Below are 16,936 nucleotides of genomic sequence, written 5' to 3' on the forward strand. Positions count from 1 at the left end.
ATGCCTGCAACCAAGGTACATGCCCTTGACCGGAATCGAACCCAGGACCCTTCAGTCCCCAAGCCGACCCTCTATCCATTGAGCCAAACTGGTTTCGGCAGGAGGTGAGAATTTATTTGCGGAAAAGGAACACACTCTGGTATAGTCTGAGCGGGCAACTCAGCTGGCTGAAATCAAACCAGGTGCCCCACTTATTTGGGGGTCCAGAGGATTTATATTCCTGGGTTGGAATCACCTTCCCGCCCCCCCTTCACGTTTCAGAAAAACACATCTCCTTAAGCTTCGAGGCTCCCCTACCCAGATGCCGTGCTATCTGTTAGACCACATCCTGGAGAGTTTCTTGTGTTGTTCTTTTGCCTCTTCACTTTCTTCATATTTGGCTCTGCTATTTTTTTTTTCTTTTTTCCTATTTTGGGTATGTCATGTCTCCCACGCATCCCCTGCAGACCCTAACTACTCTCGCAGCCCAGGTCTATCTCGCTGCCTACTCCAACAACTGGATATTCGCCAGCCGAGTGACGCTACTGCTCCGACCGAGGAGGGCAGGAGGAAACCTACGGACAGGTCAGCTGGAGAGAAGGCTTGGCCCTGGGACAAAGCGGTTGGTGTCATCCGTTCGTGGAAATGCTACCTGGGCAGGTGGATCAGCTGGGGCACGCGTCCCAGCGATGGGAGTCTCAGGAAAGGGGGCTCGGGGCGGGGGGCACAGCGGGGGGGACTGCTCCTGGAGTTGGAGGTATTGATACTTTGGCTGTGGATCTGTGAGCTGGTCGATCTGCTAAGGGACCTTGGGCCACCCCGGATTGCTGTTCCGTGTAGGTAACCAGGGTGGTGGGGGGGACGTGGTCAGCAGGCTGGTCCTGGGGCTCAGCTGAGGGTAGCTGTTCCAGTGCTTTGCTGTTTTAAAAGATGAAGACCAAGATTCAAACCTTGGAGAATCCATTGTTATCTTCTTTGTTCCTCGGTTTCCTTATTTGTAAGGCCATCCCAGTGATAACAAAGGCTACCTCCCAGGGTTGTGGTGAAGGTTAGACGAGATCCTACAGAAAGCTCCTGGCAAAGCTGCCACCTTAGCCTGGAGGCTCTCGACCTCAGCTGATGGCGGGAGGAGAACGTTACAAATGATGGTTGTCAGGTTTCTCCAGAGAGCAATCAGATCGCAATCCCCAGGATTCTGTGCAGCCGAGGCTGAGCCCTGCCACCGAAAAGTTAGTCTTTGTCCTCAGAAAACCTTTTTTGGGGGATAGAAAAAAGTGGTGGGCTTCGGCGAACTTTTAGTCAAGTCTGTGTTGTTAACCACTACTGGTTTTCTCTTTTGGAGTGGTGGTTTAGAGAAGGTATGGCCACCTATCACGTACGGTTCTAGTGATTTATTTTGTTACCTAAGTCTTAACTCACTGAATGATCCTTTAAAGCAGTGGTTCTCCACCTTCCTAATGCCTCGACCCTTTAATACAGCTCCTCATGTGGTGGTGACCCCCAACCATAAAACTATTTTCGTTGTTACTTCATAACTGTAATTTTGCTACTGTTATGAATCATAATGTAAATACCTGTGTTTTTCGCCTAAGACCATAAGAAAACACAGCTATTCACATTATGATTCATAACCGTAGCAAAATGACAGATATTTACATTACGATTCATAACAATAGAAAATAGTTTTCTACTGTTTGTACATCCTTCCAGAGTAAATCCAAAGACTAGGAGCATGTGTGTTCTGCCCTGTGTTTCAGGAATCCATTTTAATGGTAGTTCAGTCGTTCAACACATACTCAGTAACAATAGGAATAATAAGGAAATTTTGAGATAAAAATTACTGGTTCCTTTGATCAGAGCAAAAGAGATGTAAATAATCTATATATGACAGAAAGAAGTGAGCAATTGAAAGGATTCGGGCAAATACTTCTGACTAGCAGCTTCGTGGTGTTAATCACATTTTAGCCTTTTTGTCTGTGGTGTCGCTTTAACCATCCCTCCAACATTAGCCTGGAAAAATCTGTAAGTAAAGTTTAATTTATGGGCAGTGTCAGTGAGCAAGAAACAAAGTTTGGATCATCTGCCAGGGAGAAACCTTATGAAAATTTGGAATTATTCTTAAAATTCAAGTTACATTTCTAATACTTGTGTTCTTTAAAACTCAAAGTAAATAGAGTCCATGAATGCTAAACGTTTCCAATGTTTATGTACTTACACACTAGTATGTACTCTGTGTGTGTGTGACATCTCATGTATTTTGAGAGCATTTGTCATGAGTCTATCTACACTCAAGCCTCACCGAACAGGAGTATGTAATACTAGTTTCAATAACATTTAATATCTGTCTTGATCTTGTTAACAAGGGGTTGCCACTGAAGCCTTTTAGTCTAGGGCAGTGGTCAGCAAACTCATGAGTCAACAGAGCCAAATATCAACAGGACAACGATGGAAATTTCTTTGGAGAGCCACATTTTTTTTAACTTAAAACTTCTTCGAACACCACTTCTTCAAAATAGACTCGCCCAGGCCGTGGTATTTTGTGGAAGAGCCACACTCAAGGGGCCAAAGAGCCGCATGTGGCTTGCAAGCCGCAGTTTGCTGACCACGGGTCTAGGGGCTTATATTTGCTACAAGCCTGTTCTGTATTTACTCGTGTGGCCACCGATTGAGTCCCTCAATTGTTCTTGCTCAGGAACGGACCTGAACTTTCTCTGTTCCTAGGGGTCGCTTCACCTTATTGTTGCAGACCCTCCCTGATTTCCCATGTCCCTCCAACCCCATTCTGAGTCTAAAAACATTCTATTCCTGCCGAAACCAGTTTGGCTCAGTGGACTGAAAGGTCCCGGGTTCGATTCTGGTCAAGGGCATGTACCTTGGTTGCGGGCACATCCCCAGTGGGGGGTGTGCAAGTGGCAGCTGATTGATGATGCTCTCTCATCAATGTTTCTAACTCTCTATCCTTCTCTCTTCCTCTTTGTAAAAAATCAATGAAAAAAAAACCACACACACAAAACCCCCCCAAAAACAAACAAACAAAAAACACCCAAAACATTCTATTACTTCTGCTCGGTTGGTTCCTGGGATGAGGCTGGGTCTGCCCCTGCCTGTATTCTGCTGCCTGTGTTTCCCAGGGCCCCCCTGCCTGCCTGCCTGCCTGCCTGTCAAGCCAACTCCTCCCACCAGGATGTGAAACCCTCAGGTGGAAGCTACTTGGTTTTATAGAACCAGACCATTTTTTTCAGGCCCGGGTGTGAGAACGGCTTAGCCTTGCTGACCTCATCTCCCCACACATGGTTATGCCGGCAGGTGAGACAAAAGAGGAAGGATCCCTCCTGGGCCTACTGGTCTACCCGGTGTGGTGACCACCGCACACAATGAGATGGTTTCACTCTCAGATCCTCGGGATAAAGGAGGCTTAGAGCAGCCAGAGGTCCTCTCCGGGGAGCTGGAAAGGAGGAAGCCCATCTCTTCGGGGGCTGCGCTCCTGTGGAAAACACACACAGCTCAGGAGAAGCCCAGGAATGAGTATCGGAAGGTCAGCGAAGACATGGTGACATGTAGCACATTAGACAAAAAAATCACATTGATTCTTCTCTTCAGTGTGGATTCCCAGAGTGACTGACGGGTGAATCAGAAATCCGTCTAAAAGAGGCCTTGACTTAAGAAATCTGGAGCTGTTGGCTTTTATTGTTTAATCGGAGATCTCATTTTTGAGTGGAAAAAAGTAACTTCTTGATAGGTGAATCCATTCTCAGAATGGTGAGAAAAAGGATATTCCTACGCACCGACACAGGGAAAAGTCCTAAGACTGATAGTCTGGCTCTGTAAGCAGGAGACAGGGAAAGGCTGAAGAAAGACTGGTCTGGTCTGATAATTAATAGTTTATAAAGGGAAATGTATAGATAAGGCAAGAAGAAATGGATCCTTATACAGCGTGGCAGGTGCCTAAGAATTATAGAGGTCAAAGTGGGGATAGTCATGGTACTCATCGGTGAATGCTACCACGTACGGTTAATTACTGTAGGTCAGTGTTTCCCAACCTTCTCTCATGATGAGAATCACCTGGTGGAGTTGTTAAAACACAGATTCCTGAATCCCAACTAAGAAGTGCTAAACTAGAATTTTTGGGAACATATAGGTAAAATTGTATACTTAACTAGTGCTCTAAGACAGATTTTATATACAGAGCACTAAGTTAGGTATGCAATTTTACCTATATGTTCCCAAAAATTCTAGTTTAGCACTTCTTAGTTGGGATTCAGGAATCTGTGTTTTAACAACTCCACCAGGTGATTCTCATCATGAGAGAAGGTTGGGAAACACTGCTGTAGGTGATTGGCCAGTTCAGGACAAAACCTGATCCAGGAACCAGCTCCTAACAGGAGGCGAGGGAGGAGAGCTGCTTTATGTCGGAATGAACGTCCGTTGCAATCGGTGTCTACGGGGTCTGCGGAAAGCAGCCTCTGTCCCGGCCGGAGCCCGGCTTGCTGGGCAGACAGCAGTCGTGCCCTAAAACATTTCCCTTCCGCAAAGGGCTCGGCTTGTGTTTTAAGTGACGGCGACTCCTGGCTGTTTCTTTCAGGCTTCAAAGGCACCCTACGGCAAACCGCGGCTCGCGAGCCACTTGCGGCTCTTCGGCCCCTGGAGTGTGGCTCTTCCACAACCATGCCACGGCCTGGGCGAGTCTATTTTGAAGAAGTGGCGTTCGAAGAAGTTTAAGTTTACAAAAAATGTGGCTCTCCAGAGAAATGCAGTGGTTGAGCTGTTGATGTTTGGCTCTGTGGACCATGGGCCTAGGACCTCCGAAGCAGGTGCAGCCAGTTGGTGTCTTTGCTGAGCTCTCTGAGTCATTTCCTCCGTGTCTTGTGGCCGCTTTTCGATCAAACAGCCTCATTGCTCAGACCTGGCATCCCACGGGCTTGTGTTTGAAACGGAATCCGCTCCAATGTCTGTCCGTTGAGCTTTCTGTGCCAGCCCTGCTACGAGTTGGGGGGCGGTGCCGAAGGGGAGTGAATCGCCGTCTTTGAGGTCATGGAGCTCGTCCTCTGGAGGGAGTGGGATCCACAGAGAGCTTTTATGCTCCCCCTCCTCCTTGCCTGCCTTCTAGTGTATTATCTACATTCGGAAAACCCAGAAACGTGCTTGGCTGTGTATTCGTTGTGAATGAACTTCTGTCCGGCCGGAGTGACCACAGTAAGAGGGTTTGTGACGTCGGGTGGCTCCTGAGACCGTGAAGCAGCCGGTGGTTAATGTTTGACCGGATGGAAGGGAGCGGCCTCTGGGGAGCAGAGCAGGGCAGTCGGCCTGCTCCTCGCGGGGAACCTGACGTCCCAGCAGGAGCCTCGGCAGCTGCGAGGTTATTTGCTCACAGGAAGGTAAGCGTGGACGCGTCTTAGCTCTGTGGGTAACGCATTTCTTCAGGAATGGCAGAACACATGGTGGAGCAGGGCGCTCAGAAGCCGCTGGACAAGTTTGTCCCCTGAGGCCGTGCTGTGGAGTATTGCTGGGAAGGGAAGCTCATAACTGGTGGGACAAGTTTTGCTTTCCGAGCACCGTCTCTTAAGGACTTTCTTTCCGCTCACCCACCTCCATAACTGCATCGGATGAAGCCGCTCCGGTTGAGTCAAACTTGATAGTGGCATCTAGGCCAGGTTGAGGGTGGGGGTGTCTGAATAAGTATTACAAGCATTCTCTGGGATGGGAATATGGACGTGGCTAGCACCAAGATGCTCTGCTTCTCGTCTCCTAGAAACTGGGGTTGGGATCTCACTCTCCCAAGGGGTCTTCTCTTCAAAGCCTGAGCATCCTAACGATTCCTCAGAGGACGAGGTTCTGTGTGCAATCCTTACGACTGTCTGGGACACAGCAGGGGAGGGGAGGCGTTTGAGAGAAAAGAAGTCTTTCTTCCAGTTATAGAATAAGTCATGGGCCGAAACTGGTTTGGCTCAGTGGATAGAGCGTCGGCCTGTGGACTGAAGGGTCCCAGGTTCAATTCTGGTCAAGGGCATGTACCTTGGTCGCGGGCACATCCCCAGTAGGAGGTGTGCAGGAGGCAGCTGATCAATGTTTCTCTCTCATCGATGTTTCTAACTCTCTCTCTCCCTCTCCCTTCCTCTCTGTAAAAAATCAATAAAATATATTTTTAAAAAAGTCATGGGGATGTAAAGTGTAGCACAGGGAATACAGTCAGGAATCTCCTAGTAACCATGGTGCTGACAAGGGGTTACTGGACTGACGGTGATGACCATTTTGTGAGGTACATACATGTCGAGTCACTATGCTGTATGCCTGAACCTAGTATAAAATTGCTTGTGAACTATAGTTTTTTAAAAGACACCAAAACAAAGAACATGGTCTTTAACAAGAAAATAAATAATAAGTAAAAGTACTGGAATAAGAATTGCAAACAGAGCGACAGACCTGCTTTCACCTTTGGGAAAGCTGGGCTTGAGGTGTGTGTCCCTGGCTTCTGGCCCTTCTTCGCAGCCTCCGGGAACGGGTGACTCTGTGGAGATGTCAAGTCACATACGGCCCACCGGTGCCTCCGGAGAGCCAGTCCCTACCTCTGTGTCCGTTTCGTCTTTCTTACGGCGACTTTCTGGGGACAGGTGCCCTCTGAGATAGGGGGCGGGGAGCAGGAGATTGGGGGGACAAGGCATTCCCTGATATTGGGGATGGCTTGTCTTTAATTTTTCTTCAAAAACGTAGACGGCAAGTGGGAAAGAGCTGGGAAGAAGAGGGCACACATTTAGAGGACAAGGCAAATGACCGCATTGGGCTCCCCTCTGGGGACAGAATGAGTCTCTCTCTGAATGAGAGTTTATCAGGGTTTACAGGGCGTGGCGTTCCTGAGCCTTCTGGGCTGGGCAGTGGGTTGGGCTGGTTTTATGATTTACCAGCCGGCAGGCACGGGGCACATTGCTTGAACCCTCTGAACCTTGGTGTTCTCATCTGTAAAATGGAGGCACTCGGACACAAGGGGTTGTGAGAATACATCAGAGAAGCCAGTAAGGGACTCGGTGCTGTGAACTCTCCTTTCCATGAGGAAGTTCAGGTTAGGGGACCCGGGTCAGGGTGAGAAGTTGCTGTTTTGTTCTCCAGGGAAGAAGGGCGGAATCTACAATAATTATACCTTTGCTGAATACGTGAGCAACTTATTCTATTGATACGTTAAGGAAGCGGGGCCAGCAATATCAGAGAATGATCAAACGGTTGGGATTTACTTCTTTTTGAGTTATTTCAAAGCCCCTCTGCTGTTGCATACACGAGTTTTTGGTGAGGTGTGGGTGTGGCCTCCTTTGGGGTTTGTAGAAGAATCTCTCTCTACCTATGGTCCTTGTGAGAACAAACAGGAATGATTCTTGAGGTACAAGAACTGGTACCAAAAGCAGTTAGCCATTCAGCAGCTGAGGTATGAATGATACTAAACTCGATTTTTCTCTGAAGCATATGTAAGAAACCAAGCCATCCAAGCTATATATAGCACAAAGAAAACTTAATTTCTCTGGAAATATTCTGTCAAACTGGCATATTGAGTTTTCTTATTCATGATATTCTGAATCAATCTTTCCTTTCCATAATTTAATTATCTTAAGACGTCAGAACCTGTAGTGCTTGATAAGAAACAAAGAGAAGTCGAGATGGTAGATTTATGCTCTTAATGTTTAGCCCTCGCCAGTTTTGCTCAGTGGATAGAGTGTCAGCCCACAGACTGAAGAGTCTCGGGTTCGATTCCTCAGTTGCAGGCCCAATCTCTGGCCCTGGTAAGGGCCTGTGTGGGAGGCAACCAATTGATGTGTTTCTCTCACATGGATGTTTCTCTGTGTGTGTCTCTCGCCCTTCCTTCCACTCTCTTTAAAAATCAATGGAAAATTATCCTTGGGTTGAGGATTAACAACAACAACAAGAATGTTTAAACAAAAGAAGGACTCACCTTTCTCACATGGAGGGCCCTGTGCTTGGTCTTGGCAGTTCCACCTCCCTCACCTCCCTGGGTTTGGTTCCTGTCCTGTAGGATGCCAACAGGACCTACTTTATAGCATCGGGATCTGAAATAAGTTGTCCAACGTGCTAAACTTAAATGCTCACACAATGCTAGCTAGTTGTGAAGTTTTAATGTTAAAGAACCAGCTCATGAGTGAGATGTCACATGGTATGCGACCCCTCCATAAGCTGGAAGTAACTTATTTCCCCTTTACTCTCTTGCCCATCCCAGATGCCGGTCTTGGTTAAATTCAAGAAATCAGAAAGTTAACCTGCCACCCTTGAACTCGATGGCACGTTTTTGTCAAACTAGTATTAATCTCAGTATCTAAACCCAGGAGGATGGGGTCTAATTTGGATTTGCCTCATACCGAATTTCTAAGCCCCGGATGTGACAAAAATGCTCATCCGCACACTTTCTCATACAGAGAGATGCTATGTAATACATGAAGAAAGAGTCAAACATAATTAAGGCGCCTGTGACGAGGAACAGTCCAGGGAAGCCCGGGTGACGTTCTGCTCAATAGGGAGGAGAGAGTCCTTGGCCTGCCCCCACCCAGGGTTTCTGCTAAGTGAGCCCGCACACCCCAGGGGATTCATTGACAACCAGTGTAGGCTGCCGGGGAAGTACCCTGGCAGAATAGCCATCTGCTGTACCCAGGTGGGTCTTCCCTTCCCTTTGACCTCGTTCAAGGTGAGGTGTCATGTGTGTTTGACATCACAGTAGGCGTGTCTGGTGTGGGTTTGAGGGGGCACACCCACCCCTCCTTCCCTCCTTCCTTCCCTCCTAATCAGCCTGAAGGGTGAGGCAGCAGCCCTCATTTTATGTGGGCCTGTTTCTAGCTTATGAATGGCCACTCCAATCGGGTCTCTCATTTGTCAGAGGTGCCGGTTGGTCTGATCCCTTGTGATTTGTCTGAACCTTAAGGGATAGCGATGGTGCCGGAGATGTGTGAGTGAGGCCCAAAGGGGCGTGATGGTCTGAACCTGCCTTGGCGAACAGTGGTGTGCATGAGCTTTTAATCTGCTCTTGGTTCACATCTGGTCTTGCTTTATAAATTATAATAATGCAGAGGTGGAAAACGGTACCCAGGGTATTGGTGCTGCTTGGTGCCGGTGGTGTTATGAATTCCAGTCCCATCCTTTCCCACCCACGTCACCTGTGATATTTGAAAACAAAATTTGCAGTCTTTTCTTTCTGCGTCTTCATTGTTCTTTAGAAATGCATGGCTCAATTTTAGAAAAAAATTAATTAACTTAATTCCAAGCTTTTAATGGAATTTTTTTTAAAAAAGCAAAAAGGATGAGCCCTAGTCGATTTGGCTCAGTGGATAGAGTATTGACCTGCAGACTAAAGGGTCCTTGGGTTCGAACGATTCCAGTCAGGGCACGTGCCAGGTTACAGGCTTGATCCCCAGTGAGGGGTGTGCAGGAGGCAGCCAATCAATGATTCTCTCATCATTGATGTTTCTATCTCTCTCTCCCTCTCTGAAATCAATAAAAATATATTTCAAAACAAAACAAAACATGAGAAATAACTGACTCTATTTAAAGTTTATCTATAACTTAGCTTTTTATAAGGGGGAAAAAATCGATGCTTGTATATTGAGTTACTTATAAGTTTGGAGACATGGGACAGAAGAATTCCCTGTGCTCACTCAGACAAATGGGGAGGTGACCAGACTGTCTGGAAATGCCTCTTGGGAGGATTGAAGCCCAATAGGAAAATCATCCAACCTTCAAGCGGACTTCCTGTGGGTGCTGCACGTGTAATCTATAATAATAAAAGTATAAATGCTAATTAGACTGGCTGTCCTTCCAGATGTCCTTTCTTCTGGACAAAGCCGCAGCGGGTGGGGGCCACGGCAGAAGCAGTAGGGGCCCCTGGCCGGGTGGTGGCGGGGAGAGGAGGGTGGTGCGCAGGGCCAAGGCACTTGCATGAATTTCGTGCACCGGGCCTCTAACAAAGCTCCACCAGACTACCTCTATCCTGGGATGGCTGCATCTTTCTCAGTGAAAACTAGAGTTTCTTTGTGTATTAGTTTGCAAGGACTGCTCTAACAGGTGAAGTGGCTTAACCAACAGAAATGTATTGTCTCACCCATCCGGAGGCTGGAGGTCAAAATCCAGGTGTCAGCAGGGCTGGTTCCTTCTGGGGCCATGAGGATCTTCTCCCATAGGCTGTGGATGGCTGTCTTTCCCTTATGTCTCTGCACATTGCCTTCACTCTAGGCCCATTTCTGGATCCACATTTGCCTTTTTTTTTTATGAGGACTCCAGTTCCATTGGATCAGGGCCCACCCTAACGATTAATTTTAACTTCATCACCTCTGTAAAGACCCTATCTCCAAATAAGATCATAGCCTGAGGTACTTGGAAGTTAGAACTCCAACATATGAGGAGTTCCTTTTTTTTGGAGGAGGACACTATTTAGCCCAAAGCACTTGGCTTGATTAAAAAAATGGGCCTGGCTAGGGTGGCTCAGTGCTTGAGCATTGACCTATGAACCAGGAGGTCAAGGTTCGATTCCCCAGTCAGGGGAGCGAAAGAGGCAGCCGACCGATGATTCTCTCTCATCATTGATGTTTCTATCTCTCTCTTCCTCTCTAAAAATCAATAAAAAAATTTTTTTTTCAAAAAGGGGGAGACTGCTGAGAGGAAGGTGAGAAGGGAACCGAGGAGAAATGTATGTGCTATAAGAGCTAACCCTCCTGCGTGATGCTCTTCTGAGAAAGGGAGTCATGGCAGCATCTGCAGAGGAAAGCCACCATTGAGTGAAAAATGGCAACTTCATTGAATGTCTGGAAGGATATGTAACAAATAAAGTGGCATCAGGTGCTGATATGATGTTTGGACCTTCAGAGGGAGAATACTATATGAATGAAAGCATAGATGTGGAATTAGCCAGGCAGGGTGATCGTGGGCAAGTCTAACTTCCTTTGACCCTCACATTTTGATTTTTAAAAATATATATTTTATTGATTTTTTATAGAGAGAGGAAGAGAGAGGGATAGAGAGTTAGAAATATCGATGAGAGTGAATCATCGATTAGCTGCCTCTTGCACACCCCCTACTGGGGATGTGCCCGCAACCAACGTACATGCCTTGACTGGAATCGAACCCGGGACCTTTCAGTCCGTAGGCCAACGCTCTATCCCACTGAGCCAAACCGGTTTCTGCACATTTTGATTTTTGATCTTTAAGAGCTAAATGTTAATAGTGTCTGCTTCATGGGGTTCTTATGAGAAATCAATACAATAATTCATATAGAAGTCTCAGCATGTATGTGGCAAATGGTTTTCAGTAAGTGTCATTCGCCTTTGTGCTGTTATTCTGCCTGAACACAGATTGAGACGTGGGGGAATGTCAGTGTGTCGTGGGCTGTGGTGAATTAAACGAAAGCATGAGCTGTAGACGGCAAGACTCCCAGCCCTGGCCCCTTATTTGTCAGTGGCCCATGGTCAAAACAAGTGGTGGCGGCTTTTCAGAATTCCCCCTGCACCCCCTCCTGCCTTTTCCCTCTAAACCTTTGACCTGTGTTGCTAAGGATATGCTTGGCCTCTCAGATAGTTGCTGTAGAAACTGTCTGAATTTAGTCTTTGAATCTGGGGGAAACCCTGAGACATAGCAAAAATTCCAAGCAGATGATTGGATCGGTTATTTTAGGGAGTTGAGATAAAATGTCACTGAATTATCCTAAAAGTGACTCCAGTCCTTTCCCAAAGTAGTGTTCGTGAGGGACTCTATCAAGTATGGATGGTTGGGTGGTGGTGGGCAGTTTTAGTTATAAACGATGGTTTCCTCCCAGCAGCCTTAGGATCCAGGATGTGCTATTCATTCGTGGAATTATGTCCAGGCAAAGCTTGTTGGCGAGGCCAAAGTCCTCTTCTGGCATAATCCTGGTGTGGATGTGGTTGGCTGTGGGGATGTTGGCTGTGAAGGGTGGGTGCTGCTTCTTTTTCAAAAATAAAAAAAATTATTTGTTTTATTGTTTGAGGTATTACAAATAGTAGTACTTATATCTCCTTTTTTCCCCCTCCACTGACCTTCCCCCCCACTGGCCTCCCCTACCCACCCCCACCCCCGCACTTGCCCTCAACCCCTCCCCACCCCATTGTCTTGTATCTTTTAGTTATGCTTATGTGCAGGCATACAAGTCCTTAGGTTGATCTCTTAGCCTCCCAACCCTCTCCTGCCTTCCCGCTGGAGTTTGACAGTCTGTCAGATGCTTCTTTTCTTCTGTATCTATTTGTGTTCAACCGTTTATAATGTTCTTTATATTCCACAAATGAGTGCGACCATGTGGTATTTATCTTTCACTGACTGGCTTATTTCATTTAGCATAATGCTCTCCAGTTCCATCCATACTGTTGCAAACGGTAAGAATTTTTTTTTAACAGCAGCATAGTATTCCATTGTGTAGATGTACCATAGTTTCTAATCCACTCATCTGCTAATGGGCATTTAGGCTGTTTCCAAATCTTAGCTATGGTGAATTGTGCTGCTATGAACATAGGGGTACATATATCCTTTCTGATTGGTGTTTCTGTTTTCTTATGATATATTCCTAGAAGTGGTTTTACTGGGACAAATGGCAGTTCAATTTTTAATTTTTTTGATGCTGAAAAGAAAGAGGAAGACATGAACAAATAGAAGACCATACTATGTTCATGGATTGGTAGAATTAACATCATTAAAATGTTCATACTACCCAAAGCAATCTATAAAGTCAACACAACCCCCATTAAAATACCAATGACATATTTCAAAGACCTAGAACAAATTCTCCAAAAATTCATCTGGAATAAAAAATAAATAATAAAAAAGATCCAAAATAGCTGCAGCAACCTTGAGAAAGAAGAACAATTTTGGAGGGATCATAATACCAGATATCAAGCTATATTACAAAGCCACTATTCTCAAAACTGCCTGGTACTGGCACAAGACAGACATATAGACCAGTAGAACAGAACAGAGAACCCAGAAATTGACACAAGCCATTATTCTCAATACAGGAGGCAAGAGCATACAATGGGGTCAAGACATCTCTTCAACAAATTGTGTTGGGAAAACTGGACAGATACTTGCAAAAAAATGAAACTAAGCCACCAACTTACACCATACATTAAAATAAACTCAAAAATGGATAAAGGACTTAAATGTAAAATGGGAAACAATAAAAATCTTAGAAGAAGCCATAGGTAGCAAAATAACAGACCTTTGTCATAACAAAACAGCTCCTAGGACACTGGAAACTAGGGAGGAGATAAACAAATGAGACTACATCAAAATAAAAAGCTTCTGCACAGCAAAAGAAACCATCAACAAGACAACAAGAAAGCCCACTGCATGGGAGAACATATTTGCCGATGATATTTCTGATAAGGGCTTAATCTCCAACATTTACAGGGCACTCATACAACTTCACAAAAGGAAGATAAACAATCCAATCAAAAAAATGGGCAAAAGGACCTAAATAGACACTTTTCGAAAGAGGACATATAGAAGGCCAAGAGACGTATGAAAAGATGCTCAAAGTCACTAATCATCTGAGAGATGCAAATCAAAACGACAATGAGGTACCATCTCACACCTGTCAGAATGGCTATCGTAAACAAATCAACAAACGACATAAACAAATCAACAAACGACAAGTGCTGATGAGGATGCGGAGAAAAAGGAACCCCCTTGCACTGCTGGTGGGAATGCAGACTGTGCAGCCACTGCGGAAACAGTACGACATTTCCTCAAAAATTAAAAAAAAAAAAAAAATGAAGGGTGCTTCTTGAGCAGTCTCATTCTTGGAGCCACAGAAAGCTGGGCATTGAGAAAGGAAACACCTGCAGGCAATGGTTAAGGTTGTGTCTAAGCAAACTTGGGTGGCAGGATGAATTTTCATTTGGCAAACACGGTTAGAAATATTAGTTCACGGAATCCCATAACTCTCAAAAGTAGATACTGCCGAAACCGGTTTGGCTCAGTGGTAGAGCGTTGGTCTGCGGACTGAAAGGTCCCAGGTTCGGTTCTGGGGAGGGGGTGTGCAAGAGGCAGCTGGTCGATGTTTCTCCTTGATGTTTCTAGCTCTCTATCTATCCCTCTCTCTTCCTCTCTGTTAAAAATCAATTAAGATATATTTTTTAAAAAAAAGATGTGGGCAGGAGGGGCTTTGAGAAGATACTTTTGGCTTATAAATCAGGGATGAGCTCATGAAGGAAGTGGGATTTACGTGCCAGCGGCCCGAAGACAGACACCGTGCTCTTATTCTGGGGGTCCTACTTCTTAGCACAGGATCTGGGGCATTATTGGAGCTCGTTATAACAATTCAATGCTTTTCAAATACACAAATACTCTGGAGCTGATGATGAGATAGTAGAAGCAGAGGTGAGGACGGGTCCTCTCAATGGAACTTCACGAAGCAAATATTAATTGTCCGCGGACTGTGGGTGGGGCTGGTGCTGGGTGGGGAGGACAGCGAGTGCCAAGCAGGGCAGAGGAGAGCTCAGGGTGCAAAGTCCACCTGGTGCAGGCTCCCTGGGTATGGGGAGGGCGTGGGCGATAAGGCTGCAGTAAGTGAAGCCCAGCACTGGGAAAATCTTGTGTGGAGGAGTTTGAAGAGAAAGATCTCCAAATGTGTTACTATTGTCTATATTTTTACTTTCCTTTTTAATATATATATATATATATATATATATATATATATATATATATATATATATATATATATATAATTGATTTCAGAGAGGAAGGGAGAGGGAGAGAGAGAGAAACATCAGCGATGAGAGAGAATCATTGATCGGCTGCCTCCTGCACGATTGAATCTGCAACCTGAGCATGTGCCCTAACCTGGAATTGAACCATGACCTCCTGGTTCATAGGTCAACTCTCAACCACTGAGCCACAGCAGCTGGGCTATATTTTTACTTTCTTAAGCAAATATTGGTGACTTCTGATCATGTTCATCTTGCTAATATAACCCCACCCCCAACCCCACCTAGTTAGACTTAAGAATAGCAACTTATTTTTTTTGTATTTATTTTATAATTCAATATACTAGAACCTGGGATCATTATTCACTTCTATGTGTTTTCAAACCACAAAAGCAGTCCAAAGCAGTAGAGATATATCTCTTTTGTGTTTAACAAAACGAGCCAATTCTGCAATGATGTTTGGACACATCAACCAAATTAATTCTGAGGCAAAAGCTAATTTTGCAACATTCAAAGAATTTGTTCAGTCGGGTTTTAGTCCAGGCTCTTCCTTAAAATAGCTGTGGAATCTTGGGGCAAGCTACTTAATTTATATAGCACATATACATTTTATATCTCTACCTCTCTGTGACTATATCTACTTCCCTGCAGCTATCACGTGATATAGATTACAGTAGAAAGGATCAAAGAGGTTTTGGACTTTGAGATCTGACAGAACTGGTTGTAAGCCTGGCAGGATCACTTCATTAGGCGAATTGCTTAACTTTGAACCTCAGTTCCTTTATATGCATATTAGAAGATTCGTGCAATAGGCCTTCCTCCCCTGGCTGCTGGCACCGGTTTTCCTCTGGCACCCGGGACCCAGGCCTTCGCTCTGGCCACCACCTTCTGTCTTCGCTCCTGTAGCTCCCTCTGCCCCCAGCCCTCCCCCTCAGAGCAGACGTCCTGCCCAGCCCCACGGTTCCATGCCTGCAGGTGTGCTGCCCAGGCCTGGAATGGCTGGGGGGCAGGGCCGCCATCTTTGTTGGATTAATTTGCATGCTCACTCCTGATTGGCTGGTGGGCATCATGAAGTAATAGTCAATTTCCATGTTTCTCTTTTATTAGTTTAGACACACACACACACACACACACACACACTTATGAAGAATAACAATTGCTACCTAATTTTGCCTATGAGAAACTCCTAGAGCACACATTTATTACTGAGCAATTGCTATGCATTTTCCATTTGAGGAAACTGAGGCACAGGGATATTAACTTGAATATTCATGACCACACAACTAACAACAGGGATAGCTGGGTTCAGTTCAGGCTGTCTGACTGAGTCCGTCTTCTGCACCACTGTTATTCTGTTTGTGAAGGACCCTCTAGTTTCCTCAAAAATTTAAAATGGAACAGCCTTTGACCTAGGAATTCCACTGCTGGCAATATACCCTGAGAATCCCAAAACATCGGTCAGAAAGAATATACGCATATGTTCATAGCAACATTATTTACAACAAGAGGCCGGATGCACGAAATTCGTGTAAGGGACTCGGCCCTCGCAGCCCAGGTCATTCCAGAAGGTCGTTCTGCTGTCCAGTCTAATGCGCATATTAGCTCTTTGTCACATAGGATAGCCGAGGTCTGGAAATAGCCCACCAGTAGATAAAAAAGACTGTGGTATGTTTATGTAGTGAAACACTCTGCAGCTGTAAAAAAAAAAAAAAAAAAAAAAAAAAAAAAAAAAAAAAAAGGAATGCTTACCCTTTGTGACAACATGGATGGAACTGGAGAGTTTGATGTTAAGCCAGTCAGAGAAAGACAAGTACCATGTGATCTCACTAATATGTGGAATCCAGGAAACAAAATAAACTGATGAACAAAATGGGAAAATGGGACCAGTAGCATGGGCACATGGAACAGACTGGTGGGAGCCAGAGGGGAAGGGCAGGGGGGTGACTGGATGAAGAAGTTTTTTTGTGTGTGTGTTTTTAAAAAAATATATTTTATTGATTTTTTACAGAGAGGAAGGGAGAGGGATAGAGAGCTAGAAACATCGATGAGAGAGAATCATCGACCAGCTGCCTCTTGCGCACCCCCTACCAGGGATGTGCGCACAACCAAGGTACATGCCCTTGACCAGAATCGAACCCGGGACCTTTAGTCCACAGGCCGATGCTCTATCCACTGAGCCAAACCGGTCTCGGCTGGATGAAGAAGTTGAAGGGATTAGCTAAAGAACATATACACATACACCATGGACATGGAAAATAGTATGGTGA

General features: G+C 45.5%; 1 protein-coding gene across 3 annotated transcripts in view; it reads left to right on the forward strand.

Annotated features, from left to right (window-relative positions):
* The first annotated feature begins 426 nt into the window (after positions 1 to 426).
* Positions 427 to 16,936, forward strand: part of CDH17 (cadherin 17) — a 52,455-nt gene continuing 35,945 nt past the window's right edge. The window contains exon 1 of one of the 3 annotated variants that reach the window (XM_084864702.1): positions 427 to 564. The gene's annotated coding sequence lies outside the window, so the exon portion shown is untranslated. Of the gene's footprint in view, positions 602 to 5,042; positions 5,355 to 16,936 lie in introns of those variants that run through there. The other 2 variants (XM_084864703.1, XM_084864701.1) reach the window with 2 other exon arrangements.

The sequence above is a fragment of the Pipistrellus hanaki genome (assembly GCF_964339955.1).
Source record: "Pipistrellus hanaki genome assembly, chromosome: 17".
Taxonomy (NCBI): domain Eukaryota; kingdom Metazoa; phylum Chordata; class Mammalia; order Chiroptera; family Vespertilionidae; genus Pipistrellus; species Pipistrellus hanaki.